Here is a 9,573-nt window from a genome sequence, read left to right as displayed (position 1 = left end):
GTGCAAAGCACAGTGCTCTTGGCCAAGTATAGATATACATGTGGTTACTATCGGAACCCGTCACCCAATGAGAGTTGGGGAGGCAATACCTGATTAAGTTTGGATGCCCCACGTCAACGGATGCCCGTCACGGTGGAGGCTAGACCGATGCTCCTTTATGGAATGCTGTATAGTCGTAGACATTGCCGTGCCTAACAAAGCGGGACAACGCTCGATTATGCTAGATGACCGACGACTGTTGAGTTGGCCATGGCCGATGGGTCATAATATCTGGAACACGCCTGAGTGGTTGTGATAGTTGCACATGATTATAGGGCAAAATTGTGTGGTATGGAATGGGACGTGTCATAATGGTTTTACCTTATAATCGGGACCCATGTTATTGTTTGCAAGATGAAATGAGGTGTTTCGGGACCCATGTGTTCCAGTTATTAACTTGCTAAGTCAAGTTAAGTGCTCACTCTTTAAGCCAAGAGTAGGATGCTAGATCTTTTGCATGGTTTTACTCATGATTGTGTTTGAACGTGTGCTTGAGTCATTCACATCCATAATAAAGCGGAGGTTCACTCAGGTTGAACTCATCACAAGACAAGGCCGCTCAATTCATAAGGCCGCGAATCGGCATAAATAGTATACCGATTCCAAGTCTTGCTTGGATCAAGGATTGCCCAAGCCCGCAAGGTCTTAAATCGATATTGAGGCATGTTGATTCTATGCCTTGTTCGGTACAGAGATTGCCTAAATTCATGATATCTTGATAAGGCACTAAAGGGTGCCAATTCAAGGGATTTGATTTGGCACGAAGACTTTGTGCTTGACGTTAAACCAAGCCATGAACTGAGGGTTATTCATGGCACATGGTATGTTCACATCAAGTCAAAACTAAGGTCCATCAAGCTTAGGATCTTCACTAAGGCGAGGTTTACCCAAGCCTCAAGGTCTTAGATCGACATTGAGACGTGCCGTTTCCGAGCCTTATCCAATGCGGGGATCGACGCTAAGTGATCAGTTTAAGTCACAAACCAAATGTCATTCCCGACATGTTACTAGGATTCATGGCACACACATATGAATGAGCACACCTTCGAGCCATGTATGTCAGCTAAGAAGAAAATATAAGAACTAACTTGTATGGTGCATATATGTGTGCACTTGAAGAGGAAAAAGCGTCCATCACCATACAACGTTAGTGGCGACGCCTCGTTCACTGAACGGGATGCCTCGGTTGAGCCAGGACGCCCTGGTTGAGCTAGGATGCTTGTGTCACGGCCCGAAAGTTAGCATGTCCAAGAGGTTTCCATGGCACGGGCGTGACACGTGATGACCTCGACCTATGTTCCCGAGATGTACGTATTCTCCTAGGGCAGGTGATACTGTATTTGTACGCATACGTTATAAATGCGAGTAGCTGGTAGTTGGCCATAAATGCATATAGCTAGTAGTTGGCTATGAATGCAAGTGGTTGGTAGATGGGGAGGTGCAATCTCCGCCATTAGATCTAAGGGAGATCTACGGGTAGGGTTTGCCTTATACTTGTATATAAAGGGGTGTCCTCCCTCATTGTAATTCATTCACAACATATATGAAAATCCAGAGCTTCTCTCTCATCAAGTGTTTATCTCTCTAGAAGTTCATTGTGAGTCGAGTGTGAAAGGCTGCTTAGGGGTAAAACCTTAAGGCCGCACGGGTGAGTCGAGAGTTGATCGAGAGTTGATCGATCGGCCCGTGACAAGTGGTATCAGAGCTGATTTGCGATCCAAGCGCAAGTGCAATGGCTGATCCACGATCTGATGAGGCGTTGGTCCCGGGGTGAAGACGGCGCGATCGTGGGCGGAACGCCGAGAAGGGCGGTGTCCGAGGGAAGAAGGCCCGTGGTGGTTCAAAAGAGCCTATGGGGGATCTTGCACAACGGATGGCGAAGCTAGAGTTGTTCGTCTCCGATGTCCAAGGATCGGTCGATGACCGACCTGCACCGTGGACGGGGTTGACGCCGGAAGGGAGGAGCTGTTTGCGGAAGTGCAAGAGCTCAAGACCGGCATGGGAGAACTCCGCCACGAGTTGCCGGGGACCCTACAGAAGAACTCACACAAAGGTACGAACCCTTGAGGCTGCAATGGCGGCCATGCGCGCGGAGATTGCCGAGCTTACGGGTAAGCTCGCCGAAGCACAAGCTGCACGCGTGAACGGTGTCATCACGGTGCAAGGTCCACGGGTGGACACGCCGAAGCCAAAGGAATTCCGAGGCTCGCGGGTGGCCAAGGACGTGGACAACTTTCTGTGGTACATGGAGCGATACTTCCAAGCCATGGGAATCAACGACGACCAAACACGGGTAAACACTGCATCTATGTACTTAGCGGATAGTGCTTTGTTGTGGTGGCGTCGTCGGTCGGATGATAGGTGCGGGAATCCTATCGCGACCTGGGTAGGCTTCGTCGAAGAGTTCCGACGGAACTACTTTCCCGCTTATGCGGAGGAGGAAGCTCGTGACGAGCTGAAGCGTCTCTAGCAGAAGGGCGGTGTGCGCGACTACATCAAGCGGTTTTCGGAGTTGCTACTCCAAATCCCTTCGATGAATGAAATCGAAGCGTTTCACCAGTTCATTGGGCGGTCTCAAGCCATGGACGAAGCAAGAGTTGAAGCGGTACAACGTGGGAGATCTCACTACGGCCATGACCGTAGCCGAGTCGCTCGTGGAGTACAAGGCGTCGCCTTCCACATCCCGACCGGACACCCGTCCAAGGGACAAAGGCACTGGTGGGGGAGATCGGGGTAGATTCAACAATCGTCCGACTGGAGCTAGACCGCCGAATGGTCCTCATCCTCACCGGGCTAATGCGGGACAAAATGGAGGTGGGCAAAGGAAGGTACGCTCGTATAGCTGTTTCTTTTGCGACGGTCCGCACATGGCGCGGGATTGCCCAAACAAAGCCAAGCTGGCTGCTCTTTGCAAAGAGGACGAGCCTAGGGAGGAAGCGCGGTTGGGATCGTTGCGCCTCCTTAGCACGATCAAGGCCAAGAAGGCCAAAGAACCTAAGGGTTTGATGTTCGCGGACGTGAAGATCGGAGTGACCACGGTGAGTGCGGTGGACACGGGAGCATCCGACATCTTCATCTCGGAGGAGGCCGCGAAGAAACTTAACCTACGGGTTGAGAAGGGAGCCGGTTGGCTCAAACCGTGAACTCAAAGGAAGTCCCCAAGCGATCGGGGTTGCAAGGGACGTGGAGCTACAACTCGGATCATGGAAAGGCAAGGAAACTCTAGAGGTAATTCCACTTGACGACTATGATCTTGTCGTTGGAATTAAATTCCTAGATAGAATCCATGCTGTTGTAGTTCCCTTTGCGGAATGTATATGCGTGTTGGACAAGAGTAGCCAATGCGTGATTCCGGTCCATCATGAGTTGGAGCGTGATCGGAAGATGATCTCGGCCATACGACTCACCAAAGGAGCGAGGAAGGGAGAGGTGACCTTCCTGGCGGCCTTGAAGATTGAGGACGACGAGGGTGAAGGGAAGGAAGTCCCGACGGAAGCAACCCAAGTCCTCGACTCATTCAAGGACGTCATGCCTTCGGAGTTGCCGAAGAAGCTGCCACCCAAGAGGGAGGTGGATCACCGGATCGAGCTTGTGCTCGACGCCGACCGTCGCCATGGCGCCTTACCGTATGGCGCCACCCGAGTTGGAAGAACCGAGGAGGCAACTCAAGGAGCTGCTCGATGCGGGCTATATTCGGCCGTCAAAGGCCTCGTTCGGTGCGCCGGTCCTATTCCAAAAGAAGCACGATGGGTCACCCGGATGTGCATCGACTACCGGCGCCGAACAAGCGACCGTGAAGAACAAGTACCCGATCCCGCTCATTGCGGATCTCTTTGATCAACTTGGGGCGCTAAGTGGTTCACAAGCTGGATCTTCGATCGGGTTACTACCAAGTTCGGATTGCCGAGGGGACGAGCTGAAGACAGCTGCGTGACGCGGCACGGATCATACGAATTCGGTTATGCCGTTCGGCTTGACCAACGCTCCGGCCACCTCTCGCACAATGATGAACAAGGTACTCCATCCTTTCCTAGATAGGTTTGTTGTGGTTTACCTAGACGACATTGTCATATATAGTCGGACGTTGGAAGAACATGTTGAGCACATAAGGCAGGTCTTCCAAACCTTGTGCGAGAACGAGCTGTTCGTCAAGCGCGAGAAGTGTGCCTTCGCCCAACAAGAAGTTCCATTCTTGGGGCACATTGTCGGGGGTGGACGTGTGAGGATGGACAAGGCGAAGATTCAATCGATCGTGGAATGGGAGCCGCCAACGAAGGTACCTGCGTTGAGGTCGTTCTTGGGCCTCACCAACTACTACCGACGGTTCGTGCGGAGCTACTCGAGCATCACCGTGCCACTCACGGACCTACTGAAGAAAGAGAGGGCGTGGGAGTGGACGGATCGATGCCAAAGAGCCTTCGACCGATTGAAGACCGCCATGACCGAGGAGCCGGTGTTGGCATTGCCCGACCACACCAAACCTTACGAGGTAGAGACCGATGCATCAGATTATGCGATCGGTGGTGTTCTTATGCAGGATGGACATCCGGTGGCGTTCGAGTCCCGAAAGCTGAACGACACGGAGCGTCGATACACCGTCCAAGAAAAGGAGATGACCGCGGTGGTGCACGCGCCGGACGTGGAGACATTACATCCCGGGATCGAAGTTCGTCGTGAAGACGGACAATGTGGCCACGAGTTACTTCCAGACCCAAAAGAAGTTGAGTCCGAAGCAAGCTCGGTGGCAGGATTTTCTGGCGGAATTCGACTACGCGCTGGAGTACAAGCCGGGGAAGGCCAACTCCGTGGCAGACACGCTAAGTCGGAAGACGGAGCTGATGAGCCACACGATGAGTCGACCGAGCTGTCCATGGGTCGGCCGCATCAAGGAGGGATTGGTGCATGATCCAAGAGCTCAAGCCCTCATCGGGTACGCCAAGGAGGGCAAAACCCGACAGTTTTGGTGCGAGGACGAGCTCCTCTACACCAAGGGAAGGCGGTTGTATGTGCCCTTCTATGGAAAGCTGAGAAAGGAGATCTTGCGCGAGTGCCACGACTCGAAGTGGGCGGGTCATCCAGGGATCCACCGTACGTTGGCCCTCGTCGAAGATCGATACTATTGGCCACAAATGCGCGACGACGTGGAGGCATATGTGAAGACTTGCCTGGTTTGCCAACAAGACAAGCTGGAGCAACGATCGTCGCCAGGTTTGTTACAACCACTTCCCGTCCCATCCCGTCCATGGGAAAGCATTTCCATGGACTTCATAGTCAACCTACCCAAGTCCGAAGGGTGTCGGACTCTAATGGTGGTGGTTGACCGGTTCTCCAAATATGCAACCTTTGTGCCTGCGACAAAGGATTGCCCGGCCGAGGAAGCGGCCAAGCTATTTATGAAGCATGTGGTGAAGTACTGGGGGTGCCATGACGATCATGAGCGATCGGGATCCCCGCTTCACGGACGTTTCGGTCCGAATTGTTCAAGCCGGGTCGGAGCCGAACATGTCAACGAGTTTGCATCCCCAAACCGACGGTCGACGGAGCGGGTCAATGCACTCTTGGAGATCTATCTCCGGCACTACGTGAGCACGACGCAAGTGGATTGGGCGAAGTTGATCGACGTAGCCCAGTTCTCCTACAACTTGCAGCGGAGCGAGTCGACCGGCCAGAGTCCGTTCGAGGTTGCAACTGGGCAACAACCAAACTCCCCGAGCACTATTGCTTCGGGTTACCGAGGGAGTAGCCCGCCCGCGTACAAGTTCGCCAAGAATATGCAAGAAGAGGCGGACTTGGCCCGGGCGTGTCTACACAAAGCCTCCAAGCGCATGAAGAAATGGGCGGACAAGAAGCGACGGCATGTGGAGTTCCAAGTTGGAGACCAAGTGCTGGCCAAGCTGCACGTAGTTCTTCGATACAAGGACGTGCACAAGGGGTTGATCCGTCGCTATGAGGGGCCATTTCGAGTGCTACAACGGGTTGGAAGAGTCGCATACAAACTGGAGCTACCGCCAAAGCTAAAAGTGCATCCAGTGTTCCACGTAAGTATGCTCAAACCCTTCCAAATTGATGAGGAAGACCCGGATCGAGGAGAGTCTCATCGAGCACCACTCGGGGCAAAGACCTCGTATGATCGGGAAGTTGAGACCATCTTGGCGGACCGAGTCATACGAAAAAGGTATTGTGCACCCAAGCGCGAGTATATGATCCGATGGAAGGGTCTTCCGGAGAGCGAAGGATTGGGAGCCCGAGGAGAGTCTTTGGCGTTCAAGAAAGAGATAGAAGATTTCCATGCCGAAGACGCGACGAGGGCGTCGCCGATTAGGTGGGGGAGAATGTCACGGCCCGAAAGTTAGCATGTCCAAGAGGTTTCCATGGCACGGGCGTGACACGTGATGACCCTCGACCTATGTTCCCGAGATGTACGTATTCTCCTAAGGGCGGGTGATACCGTATTTGTACGCATACGTTATAAATGCGAGTAGCTGGTAGTTGGCCATAAATGCATATAGCTAGTAGTTGGCTATGAATGCAAGTGGTTGGTAGATGGGGAGGTGCAATCTCCGCCGTTAGATCTAAGGGAGATCTACGGGTAGGGTTTGCCTTATACTTGTATATAAAGGGGTGTCCTCCCTCATTGTAATTCATTCACAACATATATGAAAATCCAGAGCTTCTCTCTCATCAAGTGTTTATCTCTCTAGAAGTTCGTTGTGAGTCGAGTATGAAAGGCTGCTTAGGGGTAAAACCTTAAGGCCGCACGGGTGAGTCGAGAGTTGATCGAGAGTTGATCGATCGGCCCGTGACACTTGTGTCTTGAACCCATAAGCCTAAGGAAGCTAGCCTCAAGAAGCCTCGATCAAGCCGAGATGCCCTAATCGAGCTAGGAAGCCCCAGTCGAGTCAAGAGGGCCTAGTCGAGCCAGGACGACAATAAATAAATTTGCATGAATGCCGATTATACATGAGTATGATATGTTGGTATGGTAATTGATAAGTATATGGTAGTTTTGGCATGGATGACATGTGTTTAGATAAAGCATGACATATGATTTGTGATTGATCTACCATCGACATCGTTTGCGAGTGTTGTACTTGCTAGGCTTTGATGATGAGATGTTTTCCTAATAGAGAACTATGAATTTTACTTACTGAGTTCCCAAGACTCACTTCCTCATCTTACAGTCTTGTAGGCATGGAAGTCTTATGTTCATTTTGGGAGCTACAGTCACGCTAGAGGAGATAGGAATTTGATGTAAAAAGAAAAGAGGATCTATAGTGAAAGGGCTTGTAAAAGTACTATTATAATATAAATTAGTGTGTTCTATGTGATGTATATCCAGTCTTCCAACTGTTATTTGTCCAATAAGTTGTTTGTTCACATTTCCGCATGTGCATGATAACAAGATAAAAAGAATCAGGATGGCGACAAGCCTGGGACATCGCGAAAATAACTCGTGCCGCTTATAACCCTAAAGATAGAGTTGGGGTTATTACATGTCCATTGGTTTCATGGATTCATCTGAGAACTGAACTACCAGTCCAGTCCGATTCCCAAGTGAGTCCATATAATCGGTCTCCAATCCCTACAAAATTACATTCACTAATGAATATCACAATGAACCTATTTTCTATTTAGAGCATCAAAGCTTATTCGGCCTTATATTTGGGAAGAATTGCGAACCAATGATTTTGATTAAGGATTAAAAATTATAGAGTGTAATGAATAAATAATATTCGTTAGCTAAAAACTTAATTTCTTCTAAGGTCATGGTGTGGCCCTTCTACGATTTCCGACACCAGAAACATGTGGAGAAATAGATTCCTAAAACATTAATTGCTTCATTAATCTTTTTTCAACATCGAGATAATTTAATCATGAGAATAGCTAAAGAGCAACCTAATTATATTCTTAAAATGAGCAATTGGCTCTTAATTTCGTATCATGACGACAAAGCAAGCCAACATTTATGGACTTCTCAAATTAGTTCTCTCCTTCCTCTACATTTGTTTATTTTTTGTTTTGGCTGAGAAAGCAAGCAAATGGAATATAAGAATGAAAATATATATATAGGGGAGTTAATCCCATTACACACCTAAGAGACAAAATTAATCAATAATGTCCAATAACTACAAATATACATATATGTTCATATATATTTGGTCGAAAAACTACAAAATAATTAAATAATTGAGATGGAATTTTTTTTTCAAATATAAATATTCCAGGCGGGTGAGCGGGCGGGTGGTTCCACGCTTAGAACCGAGAATCGAACTAGTATTCATTGGTTCCATTATAGTGGAACTAGGAACTAGACCGGCCCTAATGGAAACCTCCGGTTCCAGTCCAATCCGGTCCGATTCTGGGCAGTCCGAACAGTTCTCAATTCTTTTGCACACCCTTAAAAAATACCATCGTGCTAAACTCTGTAAGTGTGTATTTCGTGACCTTCATTCTAGTAGTCGCATCATTTATCTTCGTTGGAAATTGTTAATTTAACCTAGAAAAGGAATCTTGGATTTGTTTCTATTTTCCCTGTCCTCTTGCTCAAACTTGCTCTAAAAAAAATTAATTATTGAAGAACAAGAAATAAAATGATGATAATGGATTAAGGACGAGTACCATTTGAGGTTGGTCGATCAACGAATTGATTAATGTAAGGGCATTATATATACAACATTAATCCGATTCTCGTGTCATCAAGTGCTAACAATTTCACATGGTTCAACTATAACTTGACTATCTACATAGATTTCATTTCCATAGGAAGATGACTTGATTATGACCTTGGGAGCCCATGGAGCAACCCACGTCCAGCTTGGGCCACGAGGGCACATAACTTTAGGTTTTGGCCTAATCTAATTGGGCCCGAGGTAAGCACAAGTAGCCCACATATTTATCATGTATATTTTTGTTTGCTGATCAATTAAACTAGGAGTGATCAATTCCCGGTCTAGTCCAATTCCCGAGAGGACCGGTTCCCAAATTTGGGAACGGTGGATCGAACCATATGGTCCTTGGAATGGGATTAGACCGTTTGGTCCTCAGAACAGGAATCGGACTGGACCATCGGTTCCAATCCGATTTAGTCCAACGAAACCGGCCATTTTTTTTCACTAAAGAGTGATCGTACTTCGGACCAATCAATCCAATTCGGTTCCCGGGCAACTCAATAGAACTAATCGCACATGTTTCCAAGTGCAAAAAATTCAAGCTCCACTTGTGTGAACATCAATCACACTTTGTGTATTTCACGTTCAATCTTAACCACAAAGGCCATAAATGATATGACTAGAAGTTGTGCTTGACCTGAGTTTTATGGACAAACTCTCTTATGTTCTTTAAGTATGTGCTCAATGTGGGACTCTTGGAGGCCTGGAGTGACTTATCTCTTACAAGTGAAGGGAGCAAGAGAGAGAGAGGGAGTGAGTGTGAGCCTTGGGAAATGAGGGTCTTTTGGAGCCTTAGTCTCACATTAGATAGAAGAAGAAACTAACAAGTAGACATTGCCTTTAAATAAAGAGGAACAAGAAGAGT

This window comes from Eucalyptus grandis, chromosome 8 (genome assembly GCF_016545825.1).
Source record: "Eucalyptus grandis isolate ANBG69807.140 chromosome 8, ASM1654582v1, whole genome shotgun sequence".
NCBI lineage: Eukaryota > Viridiplantae > Streptophyta > Magnoliopsida > Myrtales > Myrtaceae > Eucalyptus > Eucalyptus grandis.
This window is presented reverse-complemented; position numbering follows the sequence as displayed.